General features: G+C 39.7%; 1 protein-coding gene across 2 annotated transcripts in view; it reads right to left on the bottom strand.

The window, feature by feature from the left end:
• APC (APC regulator of WNT signaling pathway) overlaps positions 1–12,524 on the bottom strand; it is a 95,861-nt gene extending 83,337 nt beyond the window's left edge. For both annotated transcript variants that reach the window (XM_082301903.1, XM_082301905.1), the window contains exon 1: positions 12,313–12,524. The gene's annotated coding sequence lies outside the window, so the exon portion shown is untranslated. The remainder of the gene's footprint in view (positions 1–12,312) is intronic.
• Between the last annotated feature and the right edge of the window lie 658 nt (positions 12,525–13,182).

Below are 13,182 nucleotides of genomic sequence, written 5' to 3'. Positions count from 1 at the left end.
TGCTTTACTTGATGTTTTTTTGCTCCATCTTGTGACCAGACACTTGGGAATTTCGTCCAACACTCATATTGTGGCACTTATTCATCATGTTATCACACGCGTGTGACTAAAGTCGTCTGGATGAGTGACTTCACCAGAAGTGCCCCTGTGTGCCCAGATGTGCACCCACCATGCAGAAGGGTGGCACAGTGTGACAGGACACGGCCACTCCACCATGTCCAAGCACTTCCAGGAAAGTCTGGAGTCACAGCATGACTTCACTAAGTGATCTACAAGAGCAGGGGTATTCTAATCTACACCTAGCTGATACTTTTCCTGCTTCTCTCGTATTTACTATTTTTTTCCCCTTCCTTTCCCAAAGAGCAAATGCTGGCAAGTGCTGGTAGTGAGGCTCATGACAGCCTTATTGCCCAGTCCAAGTGCCTGGTAGTGTTCTGCACTGCAGGCCATGAGCAGCAGAATTGCTTTAGCACAAAAGTCATGTCTTTTAAAGGATTTGAGGTTTCCACGACATAAAGCAATTCTGAAGCTTATGGAACTTCTAGAGAAGAGAAGCCAGTATAATTACATTTAGAACTTAGAAAATGCAGAACAGAGACAAGAATGATGAAAAGCACTACCCATCCATGTTCAGAAATGGTACAGTAAACTTAAAGGAACACAGACTGAATAAAATAGACAATTCCTCTTCAGTGAACCAGGTGGCAAACTGCCCACACAAACTTGGCATTTTAAAGAACTCCATCTCTTGTATGTCACTAGTCAGAAAATTTTAAAACAGTAGACACTGGCTAAGGAAGTAACAGATAAGTACATTCCAAAGCTCCCTATATTCAGAGCAGTTGACTTTTAAGACAAGAGTTAATATACTGGCAGAGAGCAAAAGTAAAACAGCTACCACCTGCACCTTGAAGGTAGACACATCTTTCCAGCATTTTCCTGAACAAGTTAAAACATTCTAAACCACCTGAGACTTCAACATCAAAAACCAGTGAATTACAACCAGGCTTTGTCATTACAACTGGTTTCAACAGCAAATCTTCCTTGCTGCACGCATACCAGACTGTCACAGGGACTCTTCAGTAGCTTTACATCATTCTGGGCACTATTTCACTTGTGGAAAAAAAAAGACCTGGACATCTTGCTCACAAGTAAAATTGAGAGAGTGATTTGGAACAGTATAAAGACAGTCATGTACAGACAACTACTCTTTCATGGAAACAAAGCAATACACAAATCCACTGGTTTTAGAGGAAGACAAGCTCTCTTTCTCCATTCAATTAATTCTTTTCAGCTTCCAGCACTTGAAACATTTTTTTGGGAAAAGCTTTATGAATCAAGTCTAGTTCTCAAGGTCTTAATGACATTTAGACATTTAATTAGCAAGCCATCACTTGGACTGGCGTCTAAACCTTTTGTCAGCGACCTAATACCATGCCAATTCAAACATCCCATTAGTCTTATATTAACTAAAAAGAAGCCCCATAATATTCTGGCTACTTGCTTGAACTGGCATGGATTAACACAACAGTGGAATGAATCCAACCAAATGCAAGGATATAGATTTACAGTGTATACATGTTAAATTAACAAAGATATTCTAGGACAAAAATATAATAACCATATATGTGTATGAACTAGTACTCAGGCATGCTTTGTGCTTCCTGGTACCCTGCATGACATGTCAGAGACATTCAAGTGAAAAAAAAGGGAAAAAAAGCAAAAAGATTGACCTAATTAAAACTATTCCATTGATTCCAAGCTATGCCCTGCTCTTAAAACTTTCTAGAACTCATTCTGAACAATATTTCGACACTTATACACGTGAATTAAGTATTATTATTCTGTGTTGTCATTTCTCCCCCAAGACATGTTCAGTACACCAGATTTTTAAAAAGTCATTAACATATATAATGATACCTATGAACAAATATGCTATATTTGGAACCAAAGAAAAGTTACAGTAGCAAGTGCCATTTTTCATCTCATATTGCTAATTTAGACCTGTAGTTTTCACTGAAGTAACAAAACACAATATAGAAAAATGCTAGAGCAAATGCTAGAAATCATTTGCATGTATTCCTTGCTTTTGTGGAAACAGAGTCATTACTCCACTAGACTGGACTAAAATTAGAGTCCTATACAATTAAATGCTTGTAGTTGAACAATTTGAATACCATGGAACAAAATCCTAATAGAGTAATTCCCCTGAAATACAGGGGAGAAGGAAGACTGGTACCAAGAACAATTAAAGAAACATGTATGTAAGGAAATTGAGAACTATTCAGGTGTCTTTAATCCTGGTATTTATAAAGTCTGTAAACAAATATTTTAGTCTATAACTAAATATGGTAATAACTGTCTTATTTAAAAAAAAATCAATTTAGCTCTATGTTAAAAAAACAACTGTGTGGAAGGATACATGGTCATATATTGGATTCTGCTAACCTTGGAATCTCATGTATCTCAGCACTGCCTGCTGACACCATCTTTTCAGCAATGACACGTGACAATTGTAGCATCAGGGTTACTGGCACTGAAGCTTTTACTCTACATGTGCTGACAAATAGGCTTTTAATGCCAGAAGCAAGTAAATTGTAACATAATTTCAGCTTTTTTTTTTTTTAATTAGTCTAGATCCTAACTTACAGCAGGTGCTATACAGCAATGATTTTTGTTGTACAGCACCTGCCAATAGCCATTAATTTTACCCAAACTTCATTCCACATCCAAGTCTTTTGTGACTAATACAAAGTAATCAAGGAGACTTTACTTGAGCCCTTGGACTGCAAATTGTGTGGGAAACAGATTAGAAAGAGCAGAGATCTTAAATGTAGATCCTTCTGAGCAGAAAATACAGACGTTGCAAACAATCTCAGTGAGAGGAGGCAGGCATTTAACTCCAGAAATCCCATTATTCAAGGCGTAGACAGCTTTTCCTTCAAGATGTCTAACTGAAATACCTGTATCTCTCCCCCCACAACACAGCTGAATTTTAAAAGACACAACCAAAAAAACCAAAACCCACCAAAAAAAGAAAGTATTGAGGAGTTCAAGATGACTTTGGTCTTGCATCCCTTCTACTATAGTAGAAGAAGCATAGCTACTTAGCCCTTTACAGCCTATGCTTTGCACATCATAAATGGGAATTTTTCACTCAAAGAATTCCTAAACTTGAGGGTAAGAGACACTCTTTCCTTCAGGCAAGCATTAGGGGCACTGGAAAGGCATTGGTGCAGGCCTGAAAGTACAAACTTTTCTTTTGGAATGAAAGCTGATTTCCCTTTGTCATGAAAATTAAGTGTCTACTTATGTACTTGAAGCTTTTACTGAACAGCAAAATGGTTAGATGGCTGGCATTTTCACTGAAATAAGCAAGTTGCTACAGAATACTAAAATTTCAAACCAGGAACTACATCAGCTACGGGAAAAGTATTTTTTACTAAATAGGCAAGAGTAGTGCAAAGGTCACCCACTTGGACCCTTAAAAGACAATAAATACATGGCCTTCTGACAATGTTTCAATGCATTGGGCACTAGAACTCACCATTTAATTGCATGAAAAAGCTAAGAAATGAAGGCGTGCCAAATTTCTGGTCCTACAAACAAGCTTTAAGTTTTTTCAATAGTTAAGACCAACATGACCAACCATCAAGATCAATATGATACCAAAAGACTTTGCGACACAAAAAAATAATTTGAAATGTACTTTCAAAACACATCAAATATTAGCACAGTGTTTTGGAAACAAGTAACCATGGAAAAGACATATGAAATCTGAGCAGCACTAACCAAGATGGACAGTAGCAGTATGACACTAAGATGTCTGCAACTTGAGACAAAGTGGAAGTTCTTTGCAAGACTTGCATCTGAATTTAGAACTACAAAGACAGCACAACTATGACCTGTGTACAAGAGGAGCAGCTGAGGAACTCAGGATTTTTATTCAGACACTGTACTTACAATATACAACTTAATAAAATTAAGAGCTTGTTTGATCAAATTACTTCACTCCATTTCCAAAAGAAATGTCTTGTTTCACAGTTTGAAACTTACTTAGCCTGTTCCAAAGGATGTCACACTTAAAAAAGCAATGGAGGTAACTCCTGATGACTGAAATGACAATCAACACTGCTGCAGTCAAAAAATGTTGCACTATCCAACAACCTCTTTACAGATGGTTCAAGCAGGCAAGGAATGGACTGCATTACTAAACTAGATGAAAGAAATTAGGCAACCTTTACTCCACTGTTTTTTTAATAAAGAGGCATTTTAAATGTTTCAATTATCAATGATAATTGAATGTTTCAATGTTTCCATTAAAAGTAAAATGAAAACAAAAGCTGTTGCTACATTACACTAGTAGAAGAAACCTTGACCATCTATGAGGATAACAAGTAGCATGGCTGCTTCTTGTAGAACTTGAACATACCTGCTCAAATTCTTATAGCAAAGCCTCACAAAACACTTCCTGTAGCTAGGGAATTACAGAACAGACCTGTTACCATGTCTGTTTCCAAACAAAGTTGTTTTGTTTTTTTTTTAAAGAGTCTATGTAGCAATGGGGGGAAATGTTGGAAAATTCTCTTAACCTTAAAACAATAGCATTTGATCCCTATCCATGACTAATGCTTAGTTTTGTACCATATAGTGCTTAGTTAATGATACAACTTTCCCAATAACTTTTCTAAATAATTCTTCTAATTAACTTTTCTAATTTATTGTTTTAATTAATCACAATCAGTATATATTTCTGCTCTGATCTGTCAATGTAGCCAGCACTTAGCAAGGTTTGTCACAGCCTGCTATTGTGGGAACACAGTTTGGGAAAATTACTGAAACTTTGTTAAACCAACTCCAATCAACTTTGATATGCTTCAGTGATCTCAGACCTAAGAGCAGGTTAACAAAGCCTGGGAGAGAGATCTATTGCTGAAACTGGACACAAGGAATGCAGAATTTATGGACCACAAGGACATTTTGAAGAACCCTGAAACAAGAAAGTAACAAAGACAATTCAGTAATTGTATTGAAACCCTCTCTATCTAGGATAAAGATAATAAAAGGAGTGAAAATGTGGAGTAATTAGGATGAGAAGCAAGAAATCAATAACCAATAGAAGATGGAATACTAATTAATGAAGATAATTACCCATTTTATAGACAATGAACATTAATTTCTTTGTTTGCCACAATGCATAGTGAAAAGTTCTGACAGTGGGTGTAGATATTGGGTGGAGGTACCCCATGCATTCAGCAAACTGAGCAACGTCAACTTCCTAGCCTAACAAACTGGTTGGAGTTTATTTCAGTGTTGTGTCTGAAACAACATTTCTAAAAAAATTACAAGCTGAAGGAGTGTATTCTCAAAGCTACTAAATTCCAGTGCCCCTAAGTAGGTATCAACATGGTAGATTTCTTTCCTATTCCATCCGACATATGCTCCCAAACACAGCCAAAGAAAAGTTCATTAATGTTAACCACGTAGCAGGACTTTCCAAAACATATGTTCAGCATATAAATAGTTTGTACCTTAAAAAATAGTAATACTGTCTCTGAAAAAAAATATTATCCTCCTGCATAACAAAGAGCCTACATACCTGTGAAAAAAGCCGTTCTGACAGGCAGTCCTTTTTGTAATAGCATATACTACTGCTTTTTAAGAGACTGTGTAAGCTTGATCTTCAGGTCTGTGCTGCAAGCAATAACAAAACCTTCCCCTTCTCCTCCTTGCAAACAAAACCACTGAAATACAGGTCCAGTTATAAACTCACCTCAATTTTACCTCTCTCTGCAGCACACACTTTTTTGTAGTTGTGTGTTGTAATTAAGAGAAACCAAGGAGAGGCATGAAAAGCAGCATTACTTTCATCAAACTCTCCTGGCAAATGAATAATTTCTGAGAACAAAGATCAGTTTCAAGCAAGAACTTTCTATGCACACTGAGAAACAGCTACCCATAGCAAGCAGGAAAACCATCTTTACAATGTCTTGTCTAATGAATTGTAGAGCAGAAAAGAATCTACAACTCTATCCCAATGGAGAAGGACACAAATTATTACAAAACTACTTATAAAAAACTATTAATTATAAAACCCAAAAGCAAGAAACACTTGTCACAACAAAAATCTCTGCACACTACATGCCATGTTTCTTTGTTTTTAATAACACACTGGAATTTCCATGAAGTTATTCCAACACAAAGCCACATGACATACAACGAGTAGATTTGACAAATTCCTTATAGTAATTCTGATGTAGTAACACTTTGCTCCTATCTCTTTGAAGTTTATTCTGTTTCTCCAAGCACAACACAAGCAGCAACATGGGATACAGATCCATTCCGTCTATATCTGAACAGGGAGGCCAGGGAGCAAATTGCATCTGTGACCAAAGATAGTCACACAACTTTTGCACAGAAAAAAGTCTTGCAAAGACACTGATGGGTAATTTCCACTGAGGTTACAGGAATACATTCAATGTTATAGTACTTTTTATTTTCACCTCTATGTTTGAACCTCATTTCTTATTTATATAACCAGTCTATATTACATTTTTATTCACAGTCTTACTTTTCCATATTCCCAAAACCAGTTACAAAATAATACAAAAACACAAAACCCAAAACCAAACAATTCATCCATTACAAGACAAACCAAAATAAGGAGCAGGAATCCACTTCAGCATATACAGCGACAGCTGTAAGTTCTATCCTGACATGCTTACCCAGGCATTCAAATAGTTTTTTTAGAATCAAAGAATCATTTAGATTGGAAAAGACCTTGAAGATCATCAACACCAATAACACTGCCAACCCACCACTAAATAATGTCCATAAGTGCCACAACTACACATCTTTTAAGTACCTCCGGGAACTTAGAAATTATAATTTTTTTTACCACTTTGTGATATTCCATTACTTCCCTTGGCAGCCTGTTCCAATGCTGGATGACCCTTTTGGTGAAGAAATTTTCCTTGTTATTCAACCTAATCTCACCTCACCCACTGATCCACTCTGTTCTGATCCCTCTGCAGACCTTTCCTGCTCTCTGGCAGGTCAACACTCCTGCCCAACTTAGTGTTGTCTGCAGACTGACTGAGGGAACACTCCATTAAACAGGACTGGCCTCAACACTGGACCCTGGGACACCACTCTGGTACCCAGCCACCAGCTGGATCTAACCTCTCCACTCATTCAGCACCACTCCCTGGGTCCAGATGCCCAGACAGTTTTCACCCAGTGACACTGGACCTGTCCATGCCACAAGCAGCGAGTTTCTCCAGGAGAATGCTGTGGGAGACAGTGCCAAAGGCTTTACTAGAGTCCAGGCAGATAATATCCACACCATTTCCCTCATCCACCAAGCAGGTCACATTGTCACAGAAGACCAGGCTGGTCAAACTGAACCTGACTTTCATAAATCCTCACTGGCTACGCCTGATTCCCCTGATAATCCTGCACGTGCCCCAGGATGGCATTCAGCACAATCTGTTCCCTGGCGTGCCCTGGCACCAAGGTCAGGTTGGCAGACCTGAATCAGAAGTCACCTCACTATCTACACAGAGCCCACAGCCCACAAACTCCAGTACAGTCTGAAACAGAACAAGCCAGTGGGAGCTCGAGGGAAGTGTTTCTCATTGATCAACTTCTCATTGATTTCAACTTACAGTAAGCAAGTAAATTTAAATCTTACTCCAAGAAATAGCAAAGTACAATCCAGTATTATATCGAGTTTTATGACTTACTTTACTTGAAGTGAGAGAACAGTGAGACAAAATAGACATATTTGACTAATACAACTAAATTTCTGTTAAAAATGTGTTAAATCAGAATTTATAACACTGTTCTATAAGAAAAAATATTGCTTAATTCTAAAGACATTCTTGGCTGAGGTTCTTTAAATAGAAGAGCAGCAGCAATGCGGACTCTCCATAGCAGGGGCTTTGGAGAAAAGAAAAAGCTCATGTGATCCTGAGAAACTTTTTCCATTAATAAAGGGAGAGCCAACTCACACAATTTATGCTTTCATGATTTCTTTGCACCCTTGTCACACAACAATGAGAAGTCCTAGTTTCCTTCCAGTTCCCTCCACATGCCAGTTACTACAAAAAAAGGCCAGTCTACTAACAGCCAAACTCAGCTTTGTGAAACTCAGCACCTTTCAGAATCTATTTAAAGCAGCCAACAATCATACCATTAACAGCAGAAATAAGAGCTTTTTATTGATATCTGATTTCCAGAAAAATAAGCAACTTTCACTTCAAGAATTTAACCTATATGTGAAAAGCTAAGTCTTAAGTAATGTTTGACTATGTCACCAGAATTCTATTATAGGGTAAGAATATAAAGTTTATATCTTAGGAAAAAAAAAAAAAAAATCCCTGCATTAAGAGAGGCATCATTATACTATTTCACACAGCCTAAATTATTTTTATTTTGAAAATAAAGTCTACATGAATAGGTCTCTTCTTCCATTACATATTAATATTCTATCAGTGTGGGGTTAAAATGCACCCCTGAAGAGTAACACTACACTTATGAAAGCTGTATCAAAATGCTATTGATACTTAAACTTCAATGTTTTAGTTTAACATTTCCGTAGAGAAATCAAACTGCTTGTCGTCTAACACAACTGTATTTACTTATTCAGAAGATATTCTTGTCTACTGAATTTTATGTCTTATCTTCTGAAAATCCATGTGGAAGTAATGGCAAAATGAATTCCCTCTGATCTCAAAAAGCATTAATGTTTTCAAAATTTCTTATTTCCACTAGCGAGGACTAATATTTAATAAAGAACTACTACTTTAAGACACAAATGAACCCAATTAATCTTTGGCAGTCGGTTCAAATTAGCATATACTATCTTAGTGACCATCACCAGCAAGCAATATCAGAGGTACTGTTACAGTAGCACATGGAGATACCAAATCCAAACAAGCTTTCTTGTTCTCCAACCTTTCTTTCAACCACCTACCTCTCCCCTCTCCTTCACCGACACATCCCGGTTAAATTGAGGTACAATATTGAGCAAATGCTCACTGCCCAGTAGCTTTATCACCCAGCTACAAGTGATGTAACTCAATGCTACCATTCAACTAAAACTGAATGGCAATCATGCAACAACTCACATTCTACAACAGCACACTACTACTGTGATGGTTATAAAATAACCACCACAGTTATTTTTAACACTATTTTAACCAAAGTTATACTTGCAGTCATAATTCAAGTTGGTTACGACCAAATCCCAAGTGTGAGGTATTGAAATATTTTAAGTTGGGTATGAAGGGTGTCAAAGGTATGACTATGAAGTAAAAGTGGTTTTGCTTCACCAATACTGGTAAAAAATGGATGATGAAAACAATAGGAGCTTGAACAGCAAACAATTAGAAGATTCATTTAAAAATCAGTTACAACTATTTCTCAGCTGAGTTCACATACTTTCATTCAGTGTGTTTAATACATGCATTTTCAAACTTAGAATGGAAATTTCCAAATATACTTCAGTGATGATAAAATAATCCTACTACACTTTTTTGTTTGAACGTTCATAATATTGATAGTTCCATTAAAATGCAAAATGTTCAAAAGTCTGTATTTTATTAACCAAGCTTATTATGTACATAATTTCAGCCCATTAAATGATTGCTTATTCCATCAATATCCTATAAGCTAGAAAACCACACTGTGAAAACATGGTAATGTGATATAAAATGACCACATATTGCTATCTAATGTCGAAATTGTACTGAGACAACTCACAGAACAATGAGGCACAATAAAAAACCCAAAGGATTTTTACACTGAGTTTCAGGTAAGTGTGAGAGAAGATCACAGAATTAACAGATTTCTACTGTACAACGCTACAAAACAATTTCTAAGAAGTTGTAGAAGTAGAAACAAGATGCACACTATCCTAAATCAGTGCTGTGCTTTCACTTCCCACTCACAGGATGTGTAAAGGTAGAAGGGACACAGTAGCTCATCTGGTCCCACCTCTACTCAAGCAGGGTCATCTCAGAGAAGATTGCTCAGGATTGTGTCTAGGTTCTGGAATATCTCCAGTGGGGGAGACTCCATAGCCTCTCTGGGAAATCTCTCCCAGTGTGTGAACATCTGCACAGTAAAGAAGATCTTCCTCATATTCTGGTGGAACCTCCTGTGAATCACCTTCTGCCCATTGCTCTTTTCCTATTAGTCAGCACCACGGAGAAGAGTCTGGCTCCATTCTCTTGACAACCTCCCTTCAAATACTTGCAGACACTGATAAAATTCTGAGGCTTTTCTTCTCCAGATTAAACAGGCCCTGCTCATTCAGGCTTTCCTCCATGGCATTTTATGCACACATAAAATACTTCAGAATAGCTTGCTAATATTTCCAGAAGCATATATCCAACGCCTGGGTGAATAATTCTGTTTATTGTTACTGAGCTGCTTGAAACACACTAGAAAAGTTAACTATTAAAAACCAATTCAACCTATTCTGCTTATGCAGAAAGAAGGAATTTTCAGAGTTTAGCCAAGATAAAATGAACGAAATAAAAATTTTCTTTTTTAATTATGACAGGATTAAGGAAGATTTACAGTTAACTAAGCTTTTTAGTTTTAAATACAGTGACAGAGAGCTATAACTGCCTTACTCTTACTTTCTATCTAAATAGAAAAGATTCTAGAAATAACCTAAAAGTATTTATGAAAAATAAATACATAAATATAAAATATTCCTATTTGTGTATAAAGCATACACAAGGTACTGTAAATACACAACACTGGTGTTTGTTAGGGCCAACAGCTACTAGTTTAGCATTAATACAAATCAGAACAGCATCAGAAACTCACTGGACACAGTGGCACAGCACACTGTCGATGGTATTTGTTGTATGTTCTAAAGAAACTGTATTTGTGATGTCAGTCACGTGGGGAATATTTTGTGCAACAGATGCCTGGGTACCAACACTTGACATACCTGAGCATGGGTTTCATTGCATAGGGAATATGCAAAAACAAGGCAGGCTGTAATACATGTTTTATGCTCAACAGAGTTTCCTATTGTATTTCTTAGCAATAAAAAATAATTCAATACCTATATCACCATATGGATGTCCACAATTTTTTTCTCCTTTATGCAACCAAGTATATGTACACTTTTCACTAAATATTGTATTTTTTTGACCCCTAAGGCATCTGAGGAGAGCAAGTACTTGCAAGGCCTTTGTCAACAGAAAGAACTATGCTATAAATAGTCTTTACTGTAACTAAAGGAAAAAAACATATCAAAGAAGCTGAAGCATAACAATGGTCTCATGATGTTCACTTTAATATTTCTTGCGTGCTTAGGATTGGACGAACACATCTGGCATAAATTTTTTTTCAAAGCCAGCATAAAAATGTAATATTACAGCACTTGGAGAGGAAAAAGTTCAGTTTCTCTGCATTTCAAGTAATGACCTAATCTCACTTAACTCTCGATGTAAACTTAATTTACCAAATTGTTAGTACTCCTGAAGCAAAGTTTTCACACCTGCACTTCTCCACCTGTACATAGAACTATCTCCTCTTGTTCAACCACTATCTGGTAGAAGCACGTACATGAAAACAGATTCTGCAGAACCACATTTTATTTTTTTCAGAAAGTCAGAAGTTTCTGTGACAGCCTTACCAAAAGGCTTGTCTTCACAGCTCTACAGGTCAGCACCATTATATTGTTTATAGCTGGGGGGGACACACGAGGCAGCAGCAGACAAGTCAGATAGTTCAGTACACCTGCATCTTCATTTCTCTGCACTTACTCAATGAAGTCTGATGTTTACATAAATCTGAACTACTTTGCTTTATATCCAGTCAATTCCAAAGCTGTGAACAGCCACAAAAGCTAAAATTACTGAGGCTGTGGTCACAGACACCTGTACACACCCACCCCTCATCACCACAGGTCAGAGGGCATGTAACAGAAGAAACAAAGCCTCCTAACACAGAGTTTCGAGATAAATTACTCGTTTAATAGTGGAGCTTTTTAACTAAGTTTTTGTAGGTCAAGGCCTTCAAATATATTTTCACAGGAGACAGCGGCTCAGTGCTTCCTAAGACACAGCTTTCGTATTCCAGTGGTATTCTAGCTATGGAGTACCTGAATGCTTTCAGACTTATTTTGAAGAGCCAAACCACTAAGTGACGTCAAATTACGTTGCCCTACCGCAAAATAAATAATAATAGAAAAGGAAAGCCAAGCGGCTGCACGGGCTTTGAGTGACACGCACTGGACCGGGCGGGGGCAGCGCCCCGAGGGCTCATCCCGGTCCCGGCACTCACCTGTCAGCCTTCCTCTGCCCCCGCCAGCGCCGCCGCGGCTCCTCCGACGCCTCCGCCGGGCCGCCGAGCTGCGCCCCGACCCCAGGGCGGTGAGGGGCGGCGGGCAGCCGCGCATACGGAGCAGCCCCGCTCCCTCCTCACCGGCTCCCTGCCCCGGCTTCCCTGCTCCTCATCCCTGCCGCGGAGCTCCGGGGAACCCCCGGCCGCCTCCTCCCCAGCCCCTGCCGCTGTCCCTGCCCGGCAGCCGCCTCCCCTCAGCCGCGACGCCGGGACCGCGTCCACCCCCTTCCCTCACTCGCCACCCCTGATCGATGCCCCCGCGGCCGCCATCTTGCCCGGGAGGGGAGAGGGGTGCGCGCAGGCGCGGCCGCGGCGATACCGGGCCCGCAGCGCCAGCTGCGCGCACGCGCGGGAGCGCGCCTCGCCCCGCCCCGTGAGCGCGCACCTGCCGCCGCAGGCCGGGGGCGTGGGGGGTCGTCCGGCACCTGGGACCGGTCATTAGGCGTCGGTCACTGGGGGTCGGTCACCTTCCGTGGGTCGGTCATCCAGGGTCACTCACCCCTGGAGGGTCAGTCACCCGGAGTTTATCACCCTCACAGGGCCCGTCACCCCGTGGAGAGTCAGTCACTCAGGGTCAGTCACCCGGGGTCTGTCACCTACAGAGCGTCGGTCACCGTCGAAGAGTCGGTCAACCCTGGAGGGCCGGTCAGTCACCCGGTCACTCGGGGTTAGTCTCCTGAGGCTGCAGCTGCGCTGCCCTGGCAAAGGAGGTGGGCGACGTGGCATGGTCCGAGTGGCGGGCAGTGAGAGCCCGAGGCTGCCGAGGGGTCGCAGCAAACACAGGTCCGTGCCGAGAGGTGGGTGCTCTCA

This window comes from Coloeus monedula, assembly GCF_965178545.1.
Source record: "Coloeus monedula genome assembly, chromosome: Z".
Taxonomy (NCBI): Eukaryota; Metazoa; Chordata; class Aves; order Passeriformes; family Corvidae; genus Coloeus; species Coloeus monedula.
Note: the sequence above shows the minus strand (reverse complement) of the source record. Positions and strands in the feature narration are given on the sequence as shown.